This window comes from Mycteria americana, chromosome Z (genome assembly GCF_035582795.1).
Source record: "Mycteria americana isolate JAX WOST 10 ecotype Jacksonville Zoo and Gardens chromosome Z, USCA_MyAme_1.0, whole genome shotgun sequence".
Classification (NCBI taxonomy): domain Eukaryota; kingdom Metazoa; phylum Chordata; class Aves; order Ciconiiformes; family Ciconiidae; genus Mycteria; species Mycteria americana.
Window position 1 is genome coordinate 53,493,831 of NC_134396.1, and position 24,988 is coordinate 53,518,818.

Consider the following 24,988-nt stretch of genomic DNA (forward strand, 5'->3'; position numbering starts at 1 on the left):
GCTGAGGAGGGGGAGTGATAGAGCAGCTTGGTGGGCACCTGGTGGCTAGCCGATGTCAACCCACCACAGCAGGCTACTGGAATTGATATCTGCCAAATGAATCTGTAAAGAAAGCTTTAGTATAAAAAGAGGAGGTAGTAACTCAAAAACATCAGACACGACGACACTTAACACTTGAAGTGATCTAGGTATTCCTCACTTCTGAATTTTATCTCCCTTCCAAAGTTTTGTAGCAGAACTGTCCCTCCATGGATTTTTTATTTATGGTGGCGTAAAATTCCACTTTTTTGAACCTCTCTTTCGACTTACTGTATTTCCGATATCCTGTCTTTTTCTGTTTCTGTGCTTTTCCTTGTTTAGGCCAAGAAGTTGTCTTTTCCTCTATCATCTTGCATAGTACGGGGGTTTTATGTGAAAATACTACATAATTCATGTGATCTGAACCTGTTTTCTTGTGTAACTCTGCTACTTTGCTTCATCAGTTCATTACAAATCCCAGCTGGAGAGATCTCTGTTCTTCCTCAGCTATTATTTCATTTTCTCCCTCTGTTATCTCCAGTTCTGTTAGTAATGTTGAAAAGCGCTTGCAAATAGTTTCCATGGAAAAACAATGTAAAGTTGTATTGCATTTTGACATTTGTATTACTGAGACAACAGAACGATCTCATTTAGGAAAGCACTTGGTTAGCAATTTTAAATAATTGCTATTTGAAAATCTCTGGGTTTGCCTCATGTGAAAGGGTAAATGGGGATGCTGAGCTTACTCTCTCTACACCATTTATTACTTTGTATGGCCTTCTCATATCTGCTTTAATTTCTCGTGTATCTAAAACAGTCACAATCCTTTCAATCTTTCCGTACATAGAAGTAACTTCAAGCCTCTAAAAATTGTTACCTGTTTTGAAGCATCTTGTTTTTCACTATGACATCCTTCAACATAGGTGGTCAAGAGACTAAATTTTCTAGTGAAAGAATAACAGCTAGCTAATAACATTAAACTTTCCAGTGTTGTTTTTCATCATACTTTCTCTCTGGTAGTTAATAACCAGTACCTTTTAAGATCCTTGGAAACTAAAGGCAAAATGCTGAAGTGTATTACTGTATTATTTTTTTGTTTTGTTTAGTAAAATACACAGATTATTTTATAAATACAATATAGCACAAATAAACATGTTCCAGGGAAAAAACCCACAATAATCAAAACATTTTCCTGCACGAAAATTACTAGTTAGCTCAGAGAAAATATACAGAAATTTATTTCAGGCCTGTTGTACTGCTACAGCAAAAAATAGTTGAAAGAAAAATCAGATACAAAAATGTGAACAGTTTCAAACTGAAACTTGACTCTGCATTTTAAAATGAAAAGTTATTTTTAATTGCTAGCTGGAAAGTAATTATAAATTGGTGATCTAATTCGTGAGTAATTGTAGTGGTGTAACCCCAGCCAGCAACCAAGCACCACACAGCCGCTCACTCACTCCCCCCTGGTGGGATGGGGGAGAGAATCAGAAGAGTAAAAGTGAGAAAACTCATGGATTGAGATAAAGACAGTTTCAAAGGGAAAGCAAAAGCCATGCACAAGCAAACAAAACAAGGAATTCATTCACTATTTCCCATTGGCAGGCAGGTGTTCAGCCATCTCCAGGAAACCAGGGCTCCATCATGCATAAGAGTTACTTGGGAAGACAAATGCCATCAGTCTGAATGTCCCCCCCTTCCTTCTTCTTCCCCAGCTTTATATACTGAGCATGACATCATATGGTATGGAATAGCCTTTTGGTCAGTTGGAGTCAGCTGTCCCAGCTTTGTCCCCTCCCAGCTTCTTCTGCACCTGGCAGAGCATGTGAAGCTGAAAAGTCCTTGATTTAGTATAAGCACTACTTAGCAACAACTAAAACATCCCTGTATTATCAACACTTTTCAGCACAAATCCAAAGCATAGCCCCATACTAGCTACTATAAAGAAAATGAACACTATCCCAGCCAAAACCAGCACAGTAATTAATATCTGGGGATGTCAATTGAAATATTTCCTTCAATGAAGAGGAAAAGAAATTTTTATTCAAAACGCTAATCATTTATGCATACATTTTTTTCTAGTATCATAAAAAAATTGAAAAAAATGGATGCAATGACTAATATTTTTCAAGTTCAGTTTAGATTTCATTACAAAATAGGAAAAAATGTTCAGCAAAGAGAAATATGACAGTGGCCATTTGCACTTAGCAAAGTATTTGTATTGTATTTACATGGTGAAGTTTTGGTAACGAGGCGGGTATGTGTGCAGGGGTGACTTCTCTGAGAAGACACCAGGAACTGCCCCCATGTCAGACACAGCCATTTTCAGCCAGCTCCAAGATAGACCTGCTGCTTCCCACAGTTAAGCCCATCAGCAATGCTGGTGGCAGCTCTGTGATAACATATTTAAGAAAGGGTAAAAAACACAGTGCAACAGCTGGGAGAAAGAATAGTGAGAAAAATGTGAGATAAACACCATTGCAGACACCAATGTCAGTGAAGAAAGAGGGGGAGGAGGTGGTCCATGTGCTGGAACAGAGATTCCCCTGCAACCCAAGGAGAAGGCCATGGTGAAGTAGGTTCTGCCCCTGCAGCTATGGAGGACCCCATGCCACAGCAAGTGGTGATTCCCTGAAGGAAGATGCAGCATATCAAGAGCCCATGCTGGAGTAGGCTCCTAGCAGGAGCTGCGGCCTGTGGAGAGGACCTCATGAAAGAGCAGGGTTTCTGGCAGGAACTGTGGCCCATGGGGGACCCAGGTTGGAGCAGTCTGTTCCTGATGGACTGTACCTCTTGGAAAGGACCCGTGCTGGAGCAGTTCTTGAAGAACTGCAGCCTGTGTAAAAGGAAAACATCTAGCAAATGAAGACATCACTGATTTTAATTCAGACCTCATGGACTGGTTTGGAGGCACATAGTTCTGTCCTTCTTCACAGTTATTAGTTCTGACTGTGTTTAACCATAAATTTTATTTGCTTTACCGTCTCTGACTGAGTTTGGGCACCCACTCATGCATGGCTAATGTGCATTTCAAGGATGAAGTTTCAGAGCCCAGCATTTCAGGGATGAAGTTCCAAACCCCATGAGTTCCTCCAGCCCATGGAGGAACTCATGCTGGTGCAGGTGGATGTGCCCAAAGGAGTCTGTGACCCCATGGGAAGCCCATGGTGGAGCAGGCACCTGGCAGGACCTGTGGACCTGTGAAGAGAGGAGCCCATGCTGGATCAGGTTTGCTGGCAGGACTTGTGACCCCGTGGGGGACTCATGCTGGAGCAGTCCATTCCTGAAGGACTGCACCCCATGGAAGGGACCCACACTGGAGCAGTTCATGAAGAACTGTAGACTGTGGGAAGGACCCACATTGGAGAAGTTCATGGAGAACTGTCTCCTGTGGGAGGGACCCCATGCTGCAGCTGGGGAAGAGTGTGAGGAGTTGTCCCCCTGAGGAGGAAAGAGCAGCAGAAATAACATGTGATGAACTTACTACAACCCCTGTTCCCTGTCCCCCTGTGCTGTTGGCAGGCAGGAGGTAGAGAAAATCGGGAGTGAAGCTGAGCCTGGGAAGAAAGGAGGTGTGGGGGGAAGGTGTTTTAAGATTTAGTTTTATTTCTCATTACCCTGCTCTGATTTAATTGATAATAAATTAAACTAATTTCCCCAAGTCAAGTCTGTTTTGCCCATGATGGAAATTGGGGAATGATTTCTCCATGCCCTTATCTTGACCCACGAGCTTTTTGTTATATTTTCTCTCCTCTGCCCAGTTGAGGAGCAGCTTTGGTGGGCACCTGGCATCCAGCCAGGGTCTACCCACCACATTAAGAAACAAAATAATGTCTCAAAGAGTTTATAAGCTGCAGTCAGAGATCACAAATGAAAGAATTGTCTGCATTTTTTTTCCAATTTGAAAGCCTATAATTTGTTTTAAATATCTGCAGAGGCAAATGGCTTACTTTGAAGAACTTATTCACTTTGCAGGGTGTTGGGTGGTCCAGCCAGCCAGTGCTTTTAAGTTTTAGCTGGGTATCATAAAGTAGTATCAAACTTAAATCAATGATAAAGCTGTAAAAAAAAAAAAAAAAAAAAAAGTATTCAGGCATTCTGATCTTCTAGGCATTATTCATTCCTGTTTCACAGATGTTAAATGCCAATATTCACAGTCATCAACAGATTATAGAGATTCAAAAGAAAATTTATCATATGTGCACACTGGGAAGACAGAATACTCAGAACTTCCCTAGATCCCTTCAAAATAGGATGGTTTCTTGCACCTCTGGTTTTTGAAATGTTAAAAGAGTCCGGTACTACTACGCCACTGGTGAATTTTTTAAAATCATATATGTTAAGAGAGGAATTCTGAAAATGTAATTTTGAAAGGCATAAATGACAGGAAGTTTCTATGAACTAAAATAAGATTAAAACTAGGCTGCATCACAAGCAATATTCCATGCATTACACAGTGTTTAATAAGTTTTCTTCTCCAGTTGATGCACATGAGTGCATCATGTAAGATGCACTAAAGACATATTTTTATCTAGGTAAGGAAGGTGATCTGTGGGAGCAGTATTGTACTCAGCAAAAGAACATTCCATTGTGCCTGCTTGCTGATGTCTGTGACTCATATGAGGTACTCATTCTTCTCATCATATATTGCATGTCAGGAATGAAATGATTTGTTCTATTTCCAGTTATATCAGATTGTTAGTGAGTAGATGCAAAACATTTGTGGAAGCACTCATTTAGCTAAGTACAGTATTTCCCCTTTTCTCTTTCTAATCCACTTGATGAAATTTTACTTTTTACAGTCTGTGGGAATATTTAAGAATAATAAAAACTTTCAAGCATGTGCAGTGAGTGTTATTTTAGACATTTTATGTCTCTTTCTGAATTCCCATTATCTTTTTTAATTGATTCTGGGAGAAACTCCTTTTTGAAAGGTAGAAATTGGTAGGCAGTGAAGCAAATGTAAACCTTTGTTATTTATTTATTCATTCATTCATTTATTACGGAGAGGACAAGTATAGCATGTCCAGTACTAATAAAGCTTCTTTATATTATTCTGGCAGTGTTCCCTGGCCTGACCTAGATAAAATACATCCTTCCTTTTAGATTGAACTATAACTCACTATCATTTTGTGTTCACTTCTTTGATTGTGCTGGGCAGATACCATCAAGTGAGAATTGTGCCATGTCTGATACAGTTTATTAGGTAATATATCTATGACTAATCGATGTTGTCTATGAAATTACATATATCGGTAAATGTATTTAGTATTAATAAATTAGTATAAATAATTAAATTAATATTAAATTGATAAATCAATAAAAATAAATGTATTTATTATTTAGTGCCTCATATTAGTCAGACTATTTTACAAAAAAGACATATTGGTCAGAAAGATAATTTTAACATCATTAAATGAGGTATATTAATATGCATCTCTACAGAGCTACACATATAAGGTGTAGGAGAAAAAAGCAATAATACTTCACATTTTTTATACAATGCCAAACCATATAATGAGTCTTTCAGACCTTTTGTTTTATACATATGCTTAAGTACAACTAAAGTCAATAGAACTCAAACACACAGCCAACATAGTGAAGAAAATTCTTTTTATTTTTTTTGCCTTGACAGTTATCTGAATTGGGATATACTACTATACTGTAGGTGCAAAAATTGCTTGCGGCTTATATAATCTATAAAATCTGTTCATATAGCATATATGAATATAATCCTATAGTAAATCTGGATTTTTATCCAGTAAGGATAATTCCAGTAAAGGAATTATTAAGTATTAAACTTTTATTATTAATGAATTAAAGAGGGAGGTGATTGATAGCTATATGTGCAATTTTGTGAGACTCCATCTTCTGGAGAGAACATCTTTTAATAATTCTCTCTGGCTTTCCCCTTATCTGCCCCCCATACTATAGTTTCCTGGCTATTCCTTTGTGCTGCAAAAAGCATAGGCTACACAGCAGATCACTGACAAATTTAAATTAAAAACAAAACCAAAGACAACCCCTATTTTTTAAAGGTAGGGAAAAGAAGAGGAGTTGCTATAAAATATTATTAAAATATATTTTAAGAAAACAGGTTTGTCATAGTTTGGAGGCATGCCTCCAACCAATACCAAAGCAATACAGAAGTCATAATGTACTGCCTTCTCTCCTTCTGCCAAAGAAGTAGAAAAGGAAAAAACACATTCTGAAAGAGCTATAAGGTAAAGGAATTCAAATGAGCTGATCAGAGAAGTAGGGCAATAAGTGTCCTAATTTGGCAGGAAAAAATAATTACTTAGAAAACAAGTTGGATTAAAGAGAGATTCTTTCAGCAGAACATTGGGAGAATGCTCAAAGCCTGAAGGTATCCTCAAATCTTCTCAAGAATACTGGTAATGCCTCGTACTGCTGTATATTTGCAAAGAAGTATTTTCTTACACATATATTAAAAATATAGTGTGAAGTTATGAGTAATTTGAAACTTGGATAAAATTAATTCCTGCTAACCCCAGATCTTTTTTTGGTGGGCAGGAAAATTCTTGTGATAGTAGATAATTTTGGTAGATAATTTCTCTATATCACAAACTAACATTCCTAAGAGCACTGGATCTTCACAATGAGTGCAAGTCCCATAGAACAGGTGTGTCAGACACCTAAAATCAGAGCATACACATTGCAGAATGTAGAACAGTGGAATAAAGATGATCACCAAGATTAGATATTGTGACTAAAGAAGAATGAGGCTGGGCTGTACCTGAAGCAGGGATAAGAGTGGATAATTACAGTATTAACTATATAAACACACGGACCATGGAAACTGCATGATCTTAAAGAGCTTGATTGCTCAAAAAGAATATAAGAAAGTGTCTCTGAGAAATAATAAATAAATATCAAAGTAAAAATAGAACCTGTGCTTGTCTATACATAGAATTATTCCAATATTGAAGAACAGACTGGGTACATTAAAAGAGGAAGGTGGAATGGAGAAGAGCAAGTATGAAAATGAAGTACCAGAAGTGAATAGTTAGAAGTGTAAATGTGAGATTATTGAGACATATAAGAAGAGGTAATACAGATGTTTAAAGGAGCAGCTCAGGGCTAAGGATGGCTTGGTTTATGCCGTATTGCAAACAGGTGAAGGAAATTGTTGCTCTCACATTAAATTACGAAATGAATGCTATCACAAATACTAAGTCAGTAGAACCCCTTGCTTCCAGTAACTTCTCAGTAAGTCATAAATCAAATTCACATCTATAGTATGTTCACTACAGAACTAAGTGCTTCAAAACACTTGGGAACCAAACCAACATGACTTTACTGAGGACAAGAGGGTAGGAAATTAAGGTCCAAATTCTGGAGGTCATAAGAGTTGAATGCAGCCGTTAACCACTATAAATCAATGGGAAATTTAGGCTAAAATATATATCTTGGGAGGATGTCTCAGGCCTCAGTATTAACAGGCTTAAGCATGACATGATATACAGACCAAAATGTCAGAATAAATTATTTATTTTTTGTGGGTTGCAGGCAGTGCAGCTAAGTAGTGAATGAGATAAAACAATATAAAGGACACTATTGAGTTACTGTGACTGTATGGTTACAGTCTTTGTAGCAGAACCATACCATAGACACAAACCAGAAAGGCATCCTTCTGGAAAGTGGTCAACTTTTAGAAGCTGACCTCTCAGTACAAGATTTCAACAGAAATTGTTCTACAGGAAAAAATACCTCAGATCTATCAAGTGAAATACATAGTTGCAAGAGGAAGACAACAGCGTGGAGAAAGTACAGAGTGACATTCCGAAATGAAAGGAGGAACAATAAAGCACCAGGAGGTTGAGGAGTTCAGGAAAAGGATTGATCTCTACAAAAAGCATTTTTTAAGATTTGAAACAATCTTGGCATGTCTTAGGACAACAGAATTTTCAGAAAGCTTAAAAAAAAAAAAAAAAAAGAAAACTCAACAATGAAAATGAATGCTCATCCTTATGTATACATATAAATATCCAGAGGTGAAGCAGGTATTTTTTAACTAATAGGGCTAAATCCATAGCTGCTATGCAATTGTCTTATATGCCTGGTTTGGGGAGACAATTGGAAATGGGAAAATTCTGGACAGTTTTTCTATTCTCTTGCCCTTTATATTTAATAATAAACTAAGCAAATTACTCAGTCTATCATCTGGGAGCTTGGATGAAAGTACTAACAGTTTTTTCTGGAAAGATTAACCAAGTGCATGTAAGTAAAATCCTGAGATATCAATGGGAGAGTGGAGAACGTTAGAGCTGTTTCAAAAATAGCTTGCTGACCCTACTGTTGGGCAGACAATGACAGGAAATGATGTTTTAATGACACACAGTATAGTGATAGATTTAGTTAATTTTCAGGCCTGGCTAGAAAAGCCTCAGGCTCTTACAGTTCTAGTCAATTATGCAATTTGTTATTATCAAAAAGATTGGAATAGAGATTCTGTCAAAAGTTGTCCCAGAGAATGCCATAGCTGTATGCAGCAAATAGCAAGAGATTTGACAACTCAGAGGCAGTATTATGTATTTACACAGCCTGTGTAAAGCTAGAGGGCTAATTCGAAAAGCAATCCAGATTCCCCTCAGAGACAATCTCAGCAATTGCAGAAGTGTTAATTGACTTGGAGGAACAGGAAGTAATTAATGAATGCAATTCAATAACTCACCAGCATAGTACGTTATAAAAAGCAGACATCTTATAGAGATTAACAATGACGGTTATGTTTAAACAAAGTAACTCCTGGCTGCTCCAGTGGTGGCATCCTACTTAGAGACCGAAGCAGCTATTGGAAACAGGATGAAGCTGTTTTCCATAATAAACATATCCAGTGGATTTTCAGCTGTCTCCTGGCATGAGGAGAATCAGTGTAAGTTTGCATAAACATTAGGGAATTCATGTATGTAGTTTCTTGTAGTAGTAGAGAAAGCTTTTGTATAACACTTCTCATGATTGCTAATACCCAAGATATTTTTCAGATGTGTCGACATATTAGCCTTAATTGTAGTCAATTTTCAACTCTGATTAATTGCAGTCTGTTTATCTAAATTTGCCAGAGGGGTTCAAATTAATGCAGTACTATCCTTCCCTTCAATGTCTGTTACTGTTTTGTAATGTCACACATTCCTGCAAAACTTGTTTTCTTGACTGAAATGGCTGTATTATAGCAAAAGTAAAAAGAATACTAGGGATCCTTTAAATCTCCTCATAGGGGTTTTATGAGCTTTCGTTAATATTTGTAGAGTACTTTCAGAACTTTAGGTGCCTGAGCACCAGAAGACATTGGCTGTGTATTTAATTACAATGAAGATTATTATGTGATCCCAAACCCATAAGAGTTTGGGGATCTTACAGTGGAATACAACAATAGTTGCCATGCAGTAACTCTTTATGGGAAGTTTTAGAAAAAAACTATTTCTCTAGTGCACTTTGTAACACTGTGATTCATTTAGCTACATGGGTTTTTTTTACAATCTGATAGTCAGTGCCTGAGTTGATTAAACTGACCTACAATTATATAAAGAGAGATGTTGAGAAAGAAACACAGAACCAAAGTGCCTGATAACATGTTATATAGCCAATGGCACCTATCTGCGTCAATATAGACTTTGGTCATGAAGACACACTTTTACTTTACTAGAGACTTTCAGCATCTTTTCCTTTCTTTTATTTCCATTATTGAAATGTATTGTACTTGGTTGGTATGGGAATGATAAAAGATGATAAGCAAGTTGCAGTGCTCATTTAAACATTTTACACCTCCTGCCAAATTTGCCTTTATATTTTTTAATTGATTTTGAGAATTTTTTATTATTTTTCTTGTAAGGGACAGAAATTGGAAATCAATGTTGCAAATTAAAAACTCTGTTTTAATAAACAGGATAAGAAAACATTGGTAGCTCACAAGTTATACTAGTCACATTTTAATAAAGCTTTCTCTATAATGTCTCCTACAGTTTTTGGAAGGGAGTTCAATGGCATTCCCCAAAGACTCCTGTGTTGTAAGAGCATGTTTCAGCCCCGTTGAAATTGCATCTAGAAAGCACAAATCTTTTGAAAAACAACTTCCCTTAATTTTAAGTAGTGTATTTTACATTGGAAATTCAGTATATAGGATGTAACAGATTTACAAAAATTGCAGACTTGCAACTGAATACCATTAAACATCTAAAATTTTAATTTTATTTTTCCAGATATGGGAAATTGTGGTGCAGGGACAAGGGGTGGAGTGTGTGTAAATTGTCCATCTTTCCTGGTGTTGTGATGATGTTACTTTGGCTTTGTTGTGTGGAATTCTTTTTGCGATGAGAGTGAAGTTTGTGAAGATTGTGATGAATGTATATTTTAATGGTAATTCCACATATTGAAAAATAAAATATAGTACTGGAAGTTCACCTCAGTGGCTTTAAATACACATAGAGATGCTCACAACCTTAAATACCCATAGAGATGTTCATAACCTTAATGCAGCTCATCTGAAAATAATTGTGGTGATACAGCCTCAGATGGTTATTGAGTAACACCTCCCTCCTGTCTAGCAGTAAGATGGAGACACTAAGCACTTATTCCAATTATGAGAACTCCTATTCCAAAAAGTTGTTACTCAAAAAAGATAAGCAGCTTTGGTAGAAAAGAGTCTGTATTGCGTTTATGTGGTAAGGTTTTTATAGTGGAGAGGGGGACTGTAGGGGTGACTTCTCTGAGAAGATGCCAGGAACTGCCCCCATGTCAGACACAACCAGGTTCAGACAGCTCCATGCTGCTGCCCGTGCAGAGGAGCTCATGCAGGAATAGGTTTTCTGGCAGGAACTGTGGCCCATGGGGGACCCAGGTTGGAGCAGTCTGTTCCTGATGGACTGTACCTCTTGGAAAGGACCCATGCTGGAGCAGTTCTTGAAGAACTGCAGCCTGTGGTAAGGACCCATGTTGGAGCAGTTTGTGAAGGACTGTCTCCCATGGAAGGGACCCCACACTGGAGCAGGGAAACAGCGTGAGGAGGAAGGAGCGGCAGAGAAGTGTTATGAACTGACGACGACCTCCATCCCCCATCCCCCTGAATCCAGTTGTGGGGGGGAAGAAGTTGAAGAGTCATGAGTGAAGCTGAGCCTGGGAAGAAGGGTAGTAGGAAGATTTTTGTAGTTTTGGTTTCATTTCTCACTATCCTACGCTGTTTTTAATTGGCAATAAATTAAATTAATCTTTCCCAAGTTGAGTCTGTTTTGCCTGTGACAGTAGTTGGTGAGCAATCTCCCTGTTCTTATCTTGACCTGCAAGCTTTTTCATCATCAACAGTTTCATGGCTCCTGCCTGCTGCATTGTTTTGGCAAATTCTCAAAAAGTTTGTGATAAGAAAGCACTTCCCTTCCCTTCTGTTGCCATCTTTCCACCTGTTTTTAGGTACAGTAAAACTTTGCCTTTCTTGCCAACTACAGTGCTTTAAAATATTAGCATCTTCATATGTTTTCCTACCACATCCAGGTTTCTCCCTCTGTTTCTCAGCCATGGGGTTAAGAGTTTCTCACTCAACCCAGAGCAAAGCTGGCCACTTTAGCACAGCCCACCACTATCACCAATGGAAGCACGTCACCTGGCTTCCGACAGAGCTTGAAAGCAGTGGTTTTGGGCTGATAGAGGAGATGATAGAAAGAAGAGAGCACATGACAGGGGCAGTGTCAACGTATTTCTTCTCTCCAGTTGCTTCCACAGTGAACACAAGCTTAAACCTTCAGGCATAGTGTATGACGGTACTGTTTTATAATTGGTATGAAGCTGGGAGCATCTTCCCTAAGTTAATCCTCCTATGTAACTCTCAACATTTCTAGCCTCTTGGGATACTGCCATCTCCCAGAAGAGCAAAGAAGGACATAAAAGAGTTTAAAGGGCCTGAAATAGCATTTGATAGTTGACTGTTTAAGCAGGAAATGTTTTTCTTCTTACCCATCAGGTGCTGCAAAAGAGATACAGCATTCATATGAAACTACTGCATATATCTTCCTTATGAAGTTCCACAATTTGTGAAGTAAAGCATGCTGGACAAAAACCATTTTCATTTCTCTTCCATGAAACAGAAAGCTTCATTTTAACAAAAGAAATATTTTTTTTTAATAAATGTAACTGTAGAATTGCATAGAGGAAAAACTGCATGGTTTATAAGAAGAAAAACCAGCTCCATTAAAAGGATCAAAAATATATCACAAATTACATTTTCAAAGTGATAGTCATACAGCTAGAAATAGCATTTAAAAACATATTCATAAAGAATAATAGGTCAGCAAAAGCTATTTTTATGTGCATCGTATGGATTATTCTGCCACATTTGTTTGCTGTGAGAGATTGATTTCTCATGGCAATTACTGTATATCTGTCATTTAAAAATTGAATAACATGAACAATTCTGGTGAAAAATATACAGATGCTGCCATATTTGAGCCAATACCATTTGGGAAATGTCATTAAGTCTTTAAGTAAAATCCAGAGAGGCAAAATGCTTATTTACAATGTATTTACAATGAAACATTCATCATTCCCTAGTTATTTTCTATTTGAAACTCTTTGTGTTATAAGAAAGGGAAAGAAACTTTCACTTTAAACTCTATTAGATAGCTAGTGTAATGTAGTTATTCAAAAAGATTTAAGAGAAGATACTTTGTACCTACTAGAATGGGAGAATAAAATCAATATTTTCATCTATGCTTCTGTTTAATAAGCAACTCATTGACTTTGCAGGAATTATAGCACACAAGAAATCATAGGTATACTTTTAGCATTCTCAAAGGCACATGTCAAGAAGGAAAAAAAAATTTGTAATTGCTTTTATTTTATGATTAGCACAAGATAAGATGTACTATAATTTGTCCAGATATAAAAAAAAATAAAATCATACTAATAGTAGCTATTAAGTTTTGTTTTTTCTTTACTAAATGTTTTCAGAGGCAGTTGCTGTTTCTGGTTTTGTCAAATGATTAGTTTAAATTTCATTTTTAATCTATTACATGAGGAAAATCCTCTCTTTCATACACATGGGCCCCTCTCAAAATATTTTCAGTTATCAAAATAAAATTGATGATGTATGGTTGACACATATCTGAATTATAATATTTTCTTAGGTTTTCAAAAAAACCTTCTGAAATAATTTTCAGGATGGACAAAGAAATTGATGTTAGCTTCAGACTTTACTGGGAAAGGATGAAAGACAGATGAAAAATAAAGAGTTTAGAAAGAATACAATGTAATTTTGAAATCCATTTTAAAGTATCTTTAACTTAAATCCACTTCCAAGTGATATTTACTAAGTGTTTTCACAAATACTTTTGTACCAGAAAGACAACTTTGCTCCTTACAAAGGATTTATCAATTATATCTTTTAAAAATGTCAGGCAGATGAGCGCTTAGTCTCATAATGGCAGCTCTAAGACCTTGCAGTCTATGTAGAAATGGATTCTGTACTTTGGCGATATAACACCTACTGAAATGTTGAGTTACTTGTATGTGATAAGAAGTTCTCAAAAAATTCATTTTGAAACAGTAAACCTGATTTGGATAGGGTAAAGACTACTTAGTTTAATCCTTTTGTCTACATTTTTTGTAGGACCCTGTCATGTTTTAAGTCTAGACTTCCATAATTCAAGTAAACAGTAAGTAACAAAATTCAGTCATCAAAACAGGCTTTCTCCTGTAGTCCCTAACTGGCAATTACTGCATATTTCAATAGTGCATGATTTTTCACAGATTTCATTAGTACACCATTGATTGCTCATTTTTCAGCTCTCAAAACAATTTAACATAGTCTCTTTCATGCAGAGAATAACATATTCATATTATTTGATTTTTGATGAAACCAAATGACCCCTTAAATTTGCAATAGGGTTCTTTAATTTTGCATGAGTTTCTTTACTGCTGTTCATTTAATTCTGTTTCCATTAACCATCTGCAAGCATTTGACTCTATGAAAATTATTCAGCTGTGCCACATTCATGACTGACATATTTTATAAATGTTTAAAAGAAAAAGAGAGCAAGAAAGGGGGGAAAAAGCCCCACATTCAAACAAAAAAGTCACAGTTCAGAATCCTGTATTTTCCATACAGCTGAGACATCTGAATACTAATTATTGGCCTGATTGTAAATCCAGCCTAATTGCATTTTGTCTTCCTTTCTGATGAGCACTTCATGATGATGATGATTACTTGCACTAAAAGGTGTTCACGCCATTGATATTTCCCCACACTGATAGCCAGGGGGCCCTGCAGATAAAAGACTATGCAGAAAAAAATGCTTTTTTCTGTTTTGATTAATTCAGCTATGATTTTTCAAGTGAGAAAGAATCCCCATCTATTCAAGTGAGAAAGAATCCTGGTTTAGATGTCTATCATCTCCCAGCCTGACCTCCACATGGGGGGAATTGAGCCAGAGTTCATTAGAAAGCGCTTTAATTAACAAACATAACTGAGAGGCCAAGCTGGGGTAATCAGTGCTGATTAACTAGGCCACCTATCTGCACAAATTAAGAAAGTTGCCTTCTCCCCTCTTTTTAAAAAACCTTCCATTCAAAAGAATCTCAGTGACTGAATGGTTTGGATTACTAAAATGTTTAGCCATAATAATTTATTCTGGTTCTTGCATGGTTTTTGATGTGTTAGGTACAAACATTAGGCAAGCCCTGTGGCACAAGGAAGAAAGTTAACATGTTTTCATCCATCTCTATATTCCACAGGAGCCCATTAACTTAGATTTCCACAGCAAGCTTAAATCCACAAGTGGAACCAAATGACTGCAGAAGCAGAAGGCTCTTATGCCTTTGGCCTTTTTGTCTGGGTTTTAAAAGTGTGATGAAAGCTTTGACAGAAGCACGGAACTCACGCTGTCTGGAAGGACATATACCCTTGAATATTACAAGAAATAAATAATATTTAAAAGAAAGAATAAAGGAAAAAATAAAGACAAATACTTTTGAGTGTTCCTTTTGATGAGTATTTTTGGTTTGGCATAAATGGATATATAAAAATAAGAATGTCTTCAGAGGACTCATTGCCATACTTCCTTGCAGCAGCTTGGATGAATTTCTTCAAAGTTCACAGAAAAATCAGGCACAGAACAGTTCTTTTTGCTATCCAGAGTTCCCAGTTGAAACCAGAGGCCACGCCAAAGATAACAGATCAAAACTCTTTGCTCCTTTTACCAGGGGAGAAAAGAGAAAACTTTGGGGAATTTTGTAGTGGTGTACATTAAAGAAAGTACATTAAAGAAAATTAAATGAAGTTTGGATGTTGCCCAAACTGAAGACATCTGAAGATGAAGAAAGTTCTGCATAGTCAATTCTTGCCTTTTTCTATTGCGTAAATATTCATTAATTTTTCTCTCAGATTGAATTTCAAAAGTACAGATAATTCACCTTACATTTTCCCTATGATGAAAAACAAAAGTTGTACAAAGAGAGTGTAACTTTTCTTCAGGACTATAGTATTCCCTGAAAATTCAGATCTCATGATATGTCACTCTTTCTATAGGAAATACGGAGTTATGCTAGTCCCAGTGAGTCCCTGCAACCATAATATGTGCCCAACTTTTTCACATGCTGCAAGTTCTTTAGAGACAGAGCACTGGGAGATATCTGCACTTAATATCAAGGTTTCCCAGAAGGCTGAGGAATCTAAGCAAATTTTTCAGTTATTTTGGCTTTTTTATTTAAAAGGTATAAAACGTATGCAATTTTTTTCATGCCCTTCCCTCCCCCTTCTTAATTCTCTACTGCAGTGAGGTTTTTCTACCTTAAAATTTCTCTTCTAGATTTTTTTATTCTGATTTCTTTGCTTTAGAATGAAAATTACATTAAAATCTCATCATACAATGTAACTAGGAAGGAGTCCAATTCTGAATTATATCTTCAAATCATTTCAGTGTTATTGGTTTTATCCTCCCTAGTGGGAGAAATACTATAGTTTCACACTCTGTCAGTTTACATCCTCTGTATATTATGAATTTAGTACATGGTCTTGGAGCTCATGTTGACAACTAAGTACTATATTTGATGTAGCATGAATTAATGTGTACTTCATGCAGATAAAAATTTAAGTCACCAGTTGTATTCTACTCATTACAGTTGTTTAGCTGATGCTCATTTACTTATATAAAAAGGCTTTTTCCAGAGATCAATACAATATCACTTAGGGATTTTGCATAGGCAGTAGCTTTTAGTTTTCTGTAGTTACCTGATTGTGTCATAGTCTTTACCAGAAAGATATGAAAGATTACAATTTGGACTATCTCACTATGCTCTCTGCCATTGATTCCTTCTTTAGAACAGGATAGGCTATAAAAATAGCAGTAAGACCAGAACTCTTCATTTGTAAATTACTTATCTGCACTTTTTGTTTCCTTTTTGAATGAAATATTCTAAAGAGGTGTCAACCTGAATGTCTTACAGGAATTATAACATGATAGTCAATTGCTAGTTCAAAGGTTGTAAATTTTGATCATTAACTTAAAGACAAACTCTAAGCTAACAATATATATACAACAGCATCTGACTTCACTTTTTTTCATGGCAATTACATTTTTTAAGATTTCTAACTGTTTAAAGGCATAGAACTTGATGTGGGATGCCTACTTATAGTTAAATTTAAGAGACATTAACTTTTGAGGTTAATTGTCAGAAAAAAAGTTCCAACTCCAGCCTTACTTCTCTTCTCACAGAACCCTTCTCCTCGATGTAATTATCCGTATTCTTAAATAGTTGTCCTTTCCCTTAGGATTCTTACTTTTTAAAATTTTTCAGAACTGGAAGAACAAACTTTTTGATCCTTCTTTTCAAATTTCCCAATTTTGCAATGCTTACAATTAAGGCTGCAGAATAAAAGCTGTTAGTCAACAGCAGTTGTAGGAAGCAAAGTTTTCATTGGATCTGTGTAAATTTAAAGAAAGGTAAAGTGTTCTATAATCAATATATTTTATGTTATTTAGAAAGAGGATTTTCTATTAAGGCTGCCTGTATAAATGATTTACTAAGCTGTAAAAAAGCTTGGAAATTGCTCACGCTGCATCTCAGGACATCTAAAACTGTACTTACAAAGGTTTTAAAAAAATTTTAAACAGATATAATTGCTCTGCATTAATATTTTCTAGAAGGTGGCAAAACTTCTTATTTCCCACCTCCCTGTTGCTGACTCATGCTAAATTATTGATAAAGACATGCTTATTTCAGGGCATGTCTGAAAAGAGGGTCACCCTCATTTTCCAAAACTTGAAGGCATGAAAGTCCTATGTCAGAGGTCCTAGATAAAAATATTAAATGTATATACTATGTTTATTTTAGCGTGAAGTTTTAAAACATGGTTTCAGCTCTTTTGTTTCAGTGTACTGCACAGCAGAAGACGTAAAAGAAATTAACTTATAGTAGATTTTAATTTTTTTTAAAGGAAGTGAAGATGATTCCCTTAAGGACTTCTTGCCTTGTGGTTTATGAAGTAAAACCACAGAAAATCAAGGGAAACACCTTCAAATATTTAAAGAATAAAAATATGAAAGAATTGGAAAACTCAAATGTCATTCCCCCAGATGTTTGAATGCTTACCCAGGTCACTTGAAAATTAAACACAAATCTTGAAAGGTCTAGAGGAAAATTTTCTAAGACTCATGATTCTGCCTGAGATGTGACTGCCTCTTTTATTCCACCTTGATACCATGCACATCTATACACTCCTCTATGTGTAAGTTCCTTATAAATGTCTGGTAGAGTTATCTGAAATAAGACAAGACAATAACTAACAAACATTTGAAATCACCTAAAAGCCTTCATTTACAGTTATCTTTCTGTTTTCAGGAGATTTCATGTCAAGACTTAATTGATTTGAAGAAGTTCTTTTTCCATAGAAAATTGAGCAAGAACTGTGTGGATTTCAGAAATAAAGATAGTAAGTAATACACTGTTATCACTGTTGTAAGATCATTTGATCAAATACGTTAATATTAAAGCTAGCAGTAACAAGCTATTTGCCACAGGAACAGAGAAACTGCCAATTATATCAATATTAACTCAATGAATGTATGTTAAGTTAATTACATCATGTGGGGAAAGCTACCCACTATTTGCTGCAACAACTGGAAAGGGACATTGCAAATTCCAATCCTCAGTTCTGTTCAGAGCACAATAGAGAGCTTATCATAGGATCACACGATTTTCCTCTAGTTCCTTCAAGCTCTATGTTTAATTTTCAATAAATTTGGGTTTGGGTTGGAAAGGACATTCAAAGATCATCTAGTCCAAACCCCCTGCCATGGGCAGGGACATATTTCACTAGATCAGATTGCTCAAAGCTCTGTTCAACCTGACCTTGAACCTGCCAGTGATGGGGCATCCACATCTCCAGGCAACCCGTTCCTGTGTCTCACCACCTTCATCATAAAAAAATTTATTCCTTATATCCAACCTAAATCTACCTTCTTTTAGTTTAAAACCTTTGCCCCTTATCCTGTCACTACAGGCCTTGGTGAAAAATCTTTCTCCAACTTTCTTATAAGGCCCCTTTATACATGGAACTTCTGTAATAAGGTCTCCCTGGAGCTTTCTCTTCTGCAGGCTGAACAACGCCAAACTCTCTCAGCCTTTCCTCATAGGATAGGTGTTCCAGCCCTCTGATCATTTTTGTGGCCCTCCTCTGGACCTGCTACAACAGGTCCATGTCTTTCTTTTGCTGGGGACCCCAGAGCTGGACGCAGTACTCCCTTATTACTCTTCACATTCCTCACCAAATTCAACTCCAACTGTGCTTTAGCTTTCCTGATTCCATCCCTACACATCTGAGCAGCATGCTTACATTCTTCCCAGTATACAAGTCCCTGGTTCCACTGCCTATTACTTTCCTTCTTAAACTTCAGTTTGACCAGGAGGTCCTTACTCAGCCATGCTGGCCTCCTGCCTTCCTTGCCTGATTTCTTACATGTGGGAACTGAGAACTCTTGCACTCTAAGAATAATGTCCTTAAAGAGCTGCCAGCTCCGTTCATCTCCTTAATCACAGGGGTCCCATCCACTAATTCCATAAATGACTGAAAGTTCACTCTCCTAAAATTATCTCTCACTGCAGGCTCTTCTTCAACAGTTATTGCGGATGACTAGATGACAACTTATGTGTAGCACTTCTGAGTTCATCAGGAACACACAGAGAAAGAGACACAGTCATCAAACAATTAGTAAAGCCTCAGTTTTGAATGGAAATCATGATATAGATGAGTATACTTCCATGTTTGGTGTTGGTAGTATGTTTTGCAATTTTGAGTTTCATGGAGTTGGTAAAACAAGTAAGACCATCATCTACCTTGACTGTTCTAGGAGTTACTTTTTGGGCTAGGAAGGAAAGCTATAAGGGTGAACCAACCATGATGACATTGGTTAAGTGAATAATTTTTCTTGTTTTATGGATTTGGCATAAGTTTTCACTTGCACTGAATATGCTTCTCAATTTCTGCAAATGTTCCTTCCTAAGTAAAGTTTTATCAAATTATGTCTGACTCATTTCTCCGGAAAAGCTCTTTTTAAAAGTATAATTAATGTCTTATTAAAGTCAACAGCATTTTTATATGATTTTTTTTAAGGTGCCACTCAATTTAGCCTCTATCAAGGTACTGCAACTGAATTGAACCACTACCAATTTGTGCCAAAAGTAAATTTGGCTCTAGGTGCTTAGTGCATTACATTTGGTTAATGTCATATATGAAAAGAAACAGTTTGGGAAAGTGTGAAGTAAGAAATAGTTGAGTTTCATGTTAAAACATTTTTATTCATCTTACTCATCAGTTTTCCCGACATTCCTGTAACTTGTTTCATATTAGGGTTATGTAATCCACCATTTACTTGTCCATGTTTCTATGCTTACAGCTGCTATCTAGAAGAGAAGCTGCTTTGCTTCTGTTTCTTAAGCTAAGCATAAGAAAAAGGCTGATTGTTTGGAAAAACAGTCCTTAACTTTGTTCATAAAGAACTAAAAAATGAAAACTTATCAAAATAATTAAAATAAAAACCTAAATGTGTTGGAATACAAGAAGCTTCACTGAATCTCTGTGGAGGTCAAAGCACCAGGAGAAAATAAACCACAAAAGAACAAAGCAGGCAATGTTAAACTTCCAAACTTAGTTGCAAAGCTTAAGATAGAATTAAGTGTGATGCTGGGAATAAGGAAATTAAAAAATGACTTGAAGGAATAAAAAGGTAAAAATTTGAGAACTCAGGGGAGACTTTAAGGGTTAATGAGACTTGTGTTAGAGCTTATGACAAACAATGTAGTCATACATGAATGGAATGGATAGCAATTGGCTGTGTGTATGTCATATTAATTGTTTAAATGGAAAAGAGGAATTATTTACTTTGACATACGCGTTTCCTGCTTGGCCTGTAAGTCATGAACGCTTTGGGATTAGAAAGGTTAAGGCTACTTCCATCATACCATTGTGATAGTTTTGCCTTATCCTTTTTTTACTGAACAGAAAAACACCGGTTCATCTGGGAATTAGTACCTTGGTGCTTATGGAAGGCCATGCTGCTGAACCTCCTGCTGACCTACAGTAGCTTCTCCTGCACTCCCAGAGGCTGAGGCTTCTCCATCTTTTTTGTTACTGACCCACATGTAGTGTTATGCCCATTTACCAACAGAGCATTACAGCTTTCCTTGCAGCCCAGCTTAAAGTCATACGCAACTCTGGGAAGAAGTATTACAGCCTTTGGTCTGAAAAACTGAGGTGCAGGAGTCCACTTGCTGCCTTCGCTACACAACTGCTTGTCTTGGAAAGTATCTTTCTTGTGGAGAGCTTAGCAAGCATCAGTTGGAAATACGCAGTTTATCATGTAGGAGCCTCCAAAAAAAGCAGAAGATACACGATGCTGAAAGGAATAAAAATTGGCAGAAGTAAGGAAAGTTGCTGAAGTCTGCAGCTTCATTCTTTTCAGTGTTGACTGATAAAATATCACCACTATTTTAGTATTACATTCCCTTATTAACTAGAGTCTGGATTTGTTAAACCCTAGGACATGCTGCTACAAGTATGGTCCTTCGTGAAACTGAATAGTGAGGCTGGAGAGCAAAGTGCAAAGGCCCACATACAGGTACATTTTGTAGCATTTATTTATAGAACATTCCATGTAGATTGCTGTGATGATAGTTGAGTTTGGGGATTGTGAAAGGAAGAATGAAAGAAAAAGACTGAAAAAAAATCAGAATAAGAAGTGGAGAGGAAAAACATGAGAAAGAATCAGAAGAATCAAAGCGTTTCTGGGTGGTTTTCCTACTTAGGATTACTTTTAGTAGAAAAACAGAAAAATATGTTGGCCTGGCTTAGCCAAAATCAAGTGTTTGGGTTTTTTCCCCCCACAGCATATTACACTTAGGTAATAAACAATGTGCAGTATTAATGATCTAATAAAGCCCACTATCATGATATGAAACTCTCTGATACTTTTTCACCTCTTTCTTGCCAATCATACTTAGTTTTACTGCCTAAGTAATCATCAAGGTCACTATCTTTAGAACTGTATTATATTTTTCAGCAGCCAAACTCATCCTTTAACTTAACCATAAAATTCTTGCAATGGGCATTTTGTTCACTCTAAATATTCTTTTAAGCATCACCTATCTTATTCAGAGAAGAACTGGAGATATTTGGAAAAAATTACTTATTCTCTAATAAAACAGATGCCAGATAAGACTGAGAAAGAACCAGGGAATACAGCAGTATACTTGCCACAGCTGTCCATCCCTTACCACATTTTGTATGGACCTTGGTGTCAGCAGTAGGTGACTGCATTCACATAAAATTATGTAAGAATGTAACATCTTAATCAGTTTTCACTTTGGGGGTTGTTTTCCTGCTAAACTTAAGGAACAACTTAACACTGTTTCTGGTGAGAATTTTGAATTGCAGCTTGGAAATATAATGTATTAAGATGAAGGGACTTAAATTCATTTTTTTCACATACAATCACATTTGGAGATTAAGTGCATTACACTGGAGTGACATTAAGGTCTTTTCTCATCACACACAATCACATTATGCAATAATATTCATAAAGAAATAAAACTCTATCTTAAAATGGGATACTACTTTTGCTTCCTTATTCCAGTGGGAAGTCTGTTCCTCAAGTACATTGCTCTGATGACTGCAAACTTTCATCTAATACCCAGACTAACTTTATTAATACTCATATTATAGCCATTTGTTCCTTTGCCAACATTATCTTTTAGTTTATATAGTCTGGTAAGATCTATTAAGAGAGAATAATGAGCCTGCAGTATCTGAATTTTTCTTTCCTTTTCTTGAATCAATAAATAGTGTAGCCCATTTTATATTTGCCAGTCAAGTAATTCCTCCACCCTTATCTTCCACATAAGCAATTTATTACAATTTTTTACTGTTGAACCTGTGAATTTATCTGCTGATTCCTAAGGAATTATGATATGGAGTTCCATCTAGCCCTTTGAGTTTGAATGCACTAGTGTCTTGCAGTTGGGCTCACCTTGAGGAGATACTTATTATTTCTCATTGGAAGCATTGCGTTTGTCTTAATGTTCCACATCACTGTCATTATTGAAAATATAATAAAATATTAATTTAGTTTACTTAGGTAACTTTGAATATCTTCATTTAAGAAATGCGTTTTTTTCCTCTTCCCTGACACCCCTCATTCTTCTTATAGTTGAAGATCAGTTAAAAGATTACCTCTACTAAGGTTTTAGTTTTACTTCTGGAAAATCTCCCTTTAACCCAATCCATGAATATTAGCTTGCTTTCTTTCATGACTAGTCCTTTCGCTTCTCTTACATGAGAAGCTTCTCTTACATTGTTTATTCTTAACATCTTCTGTAAGGTGTCAATTTTGATAGCTGAACAATTCCATATAAAGTTTCCCCTTTATTTGTATTACATTTTCCAGTCAGAGTTTTGAACTCCTCTATATTCCAGTCCGGCTAACTTAATTTATTATTTTGACTACTTAGCTCCTTGATTTTTTAAAATAAATCTTTTTGAAATAAAAAATGTAAATTACAGTTGGTTTTGTTTGTTTGTTTGCAATTGATCTAGCTGTTCAATTTAAATTAAATCAATTCAAGATCTTTTGGACTAAAGTTGTTTTCTGCCACCAGCCATTCATGACTATTCAAAGAAGAAAAAATTTATTATTATGTATCTAAGAAATTGGTAGTACCCCATTAATTTTTAATTCCAAGTAAAAAAGAGAATTATGTCTTTTTATTTTAGAGGATGTTCAACAAATAAATCTGTAAGCTTTTCTAACCAAGATTACCCAGTCTTTACTGTAATAAGTAACATTTGCTTTGTAAGCAATATGCTCTCTCCCATAATAAAAGAATTCTGACTGTCCTTGATTATGTTACATAGATTTCTTCTTAATTCTACATCCGATGCATAGGTGTGTAGCTAACTCCCAGCTCTACTCAGCAGACTGTTTATCACATTCTTTCCTGAAATCTTTTCACCTAAATAGATTACACTAATTTTGAACTTATCTATGTTATACTTTCTTGTTCCTTTAAAGTCTAATACACATTACCATATACCAACACAATATTAATGATGTGATAATAAGGTGGTGTGTTACCTAAACTCTTGCTCTGAACATTGTGCACAATTTTATTTCTGCTCTGAACTTAAAAGTGTGCTATTGTTTAAACATATTTTTAGATTAATAATAATATTGTAATGTTCCCAGTTTCATAAGACCCAGTATAAATGGTGATTCTGATCCGGCTGATCTTTCAATACCTATGGATTTCAAGGGAAATACACTTTCTGTCAAAGTAAGGTCATTTCTGCCTCTTTTCCCAGTATAAAAATGAGTTGATTCCCAAGGAGAAAACATCCTGCAATTGGCGTGGATATGTCCTGCCTCTAAATTGTACTTTTCTACTTCTTCTTTTTGATTACTTTCTAAATTGACTATTGTTTTTATTTACATAAATAAGATGACACTGGCATGTGAAGAAACAAAAATACAGATGTTATTGCAATTGATTAATTTTTTATTGAAGTTTGTATGTATACACATATAAGTTGCAAAATACATTGGTTTCAAATTGTGAGCAACTACTGCGAAGTTCTTAGATGACATCTACAAATTTTAGAATTTAGGGCTCCTTTCTCTGGTTGCCTTTTCTTTGGGTCAGACTCTGAATTTTTTTGTGGTATAATATACTCATGATTAGAAGAGGTAAGTGCCTCGTGCAGCAAAACATTCATATATAGGCTTGAAACATATGAGTGAAACCACTAAAATAAGCATGAATGCACAGAGGTTTAAAATGAAGATCAAATTAAAGTGTCTTGCAGAACTGAGGCATGCAGTCTGTAGAAATACTATATGATTTTTAACTTAAAGAAAATACTCTGTGGTCTTTTTCAGTCCAGAGGCACTGAAAATAGACACTGAACATGCATATATGTACAAGTGAATAGCATTGAGGGTTCAAAATATTTATTTTTCTGAACTGAGGGGTTTCAAAAAGTCTCTGTAATCCAGTATGTGCTAGATAACCCTACCTAAGAGTTATGTTTTGTATTTCTGAAAGGAAGTCATTTGGAACAAAAAATTCCACTGTGCCTCAGTAATTCTCTTGTCAGAGTGTGCGATGAAATATATTGGTCCAAACAGAATTCTGTTTTGGTCTATATGTTTTGTATATGAAGTAATAGAAGGAAATGGCATAGATTTCAATAACTTTGAAAACCAATCTTGCACTGTCTGAACAAACTGTCAGGCTGATAGGCATTGAATAAGCATGTTTACTTGTGATTTTATACAGGAAAAGGTATCATTTTAAAAGAAAATGAGGATATATGAGTCATGAAAAGGATTATTACTGTTCAAACACTGTCATAGGAATGGTTTGTCAAGCTCGCAAGTTATTTTATGCCTTCCAAATTGAAGAAAGGATGTGATTT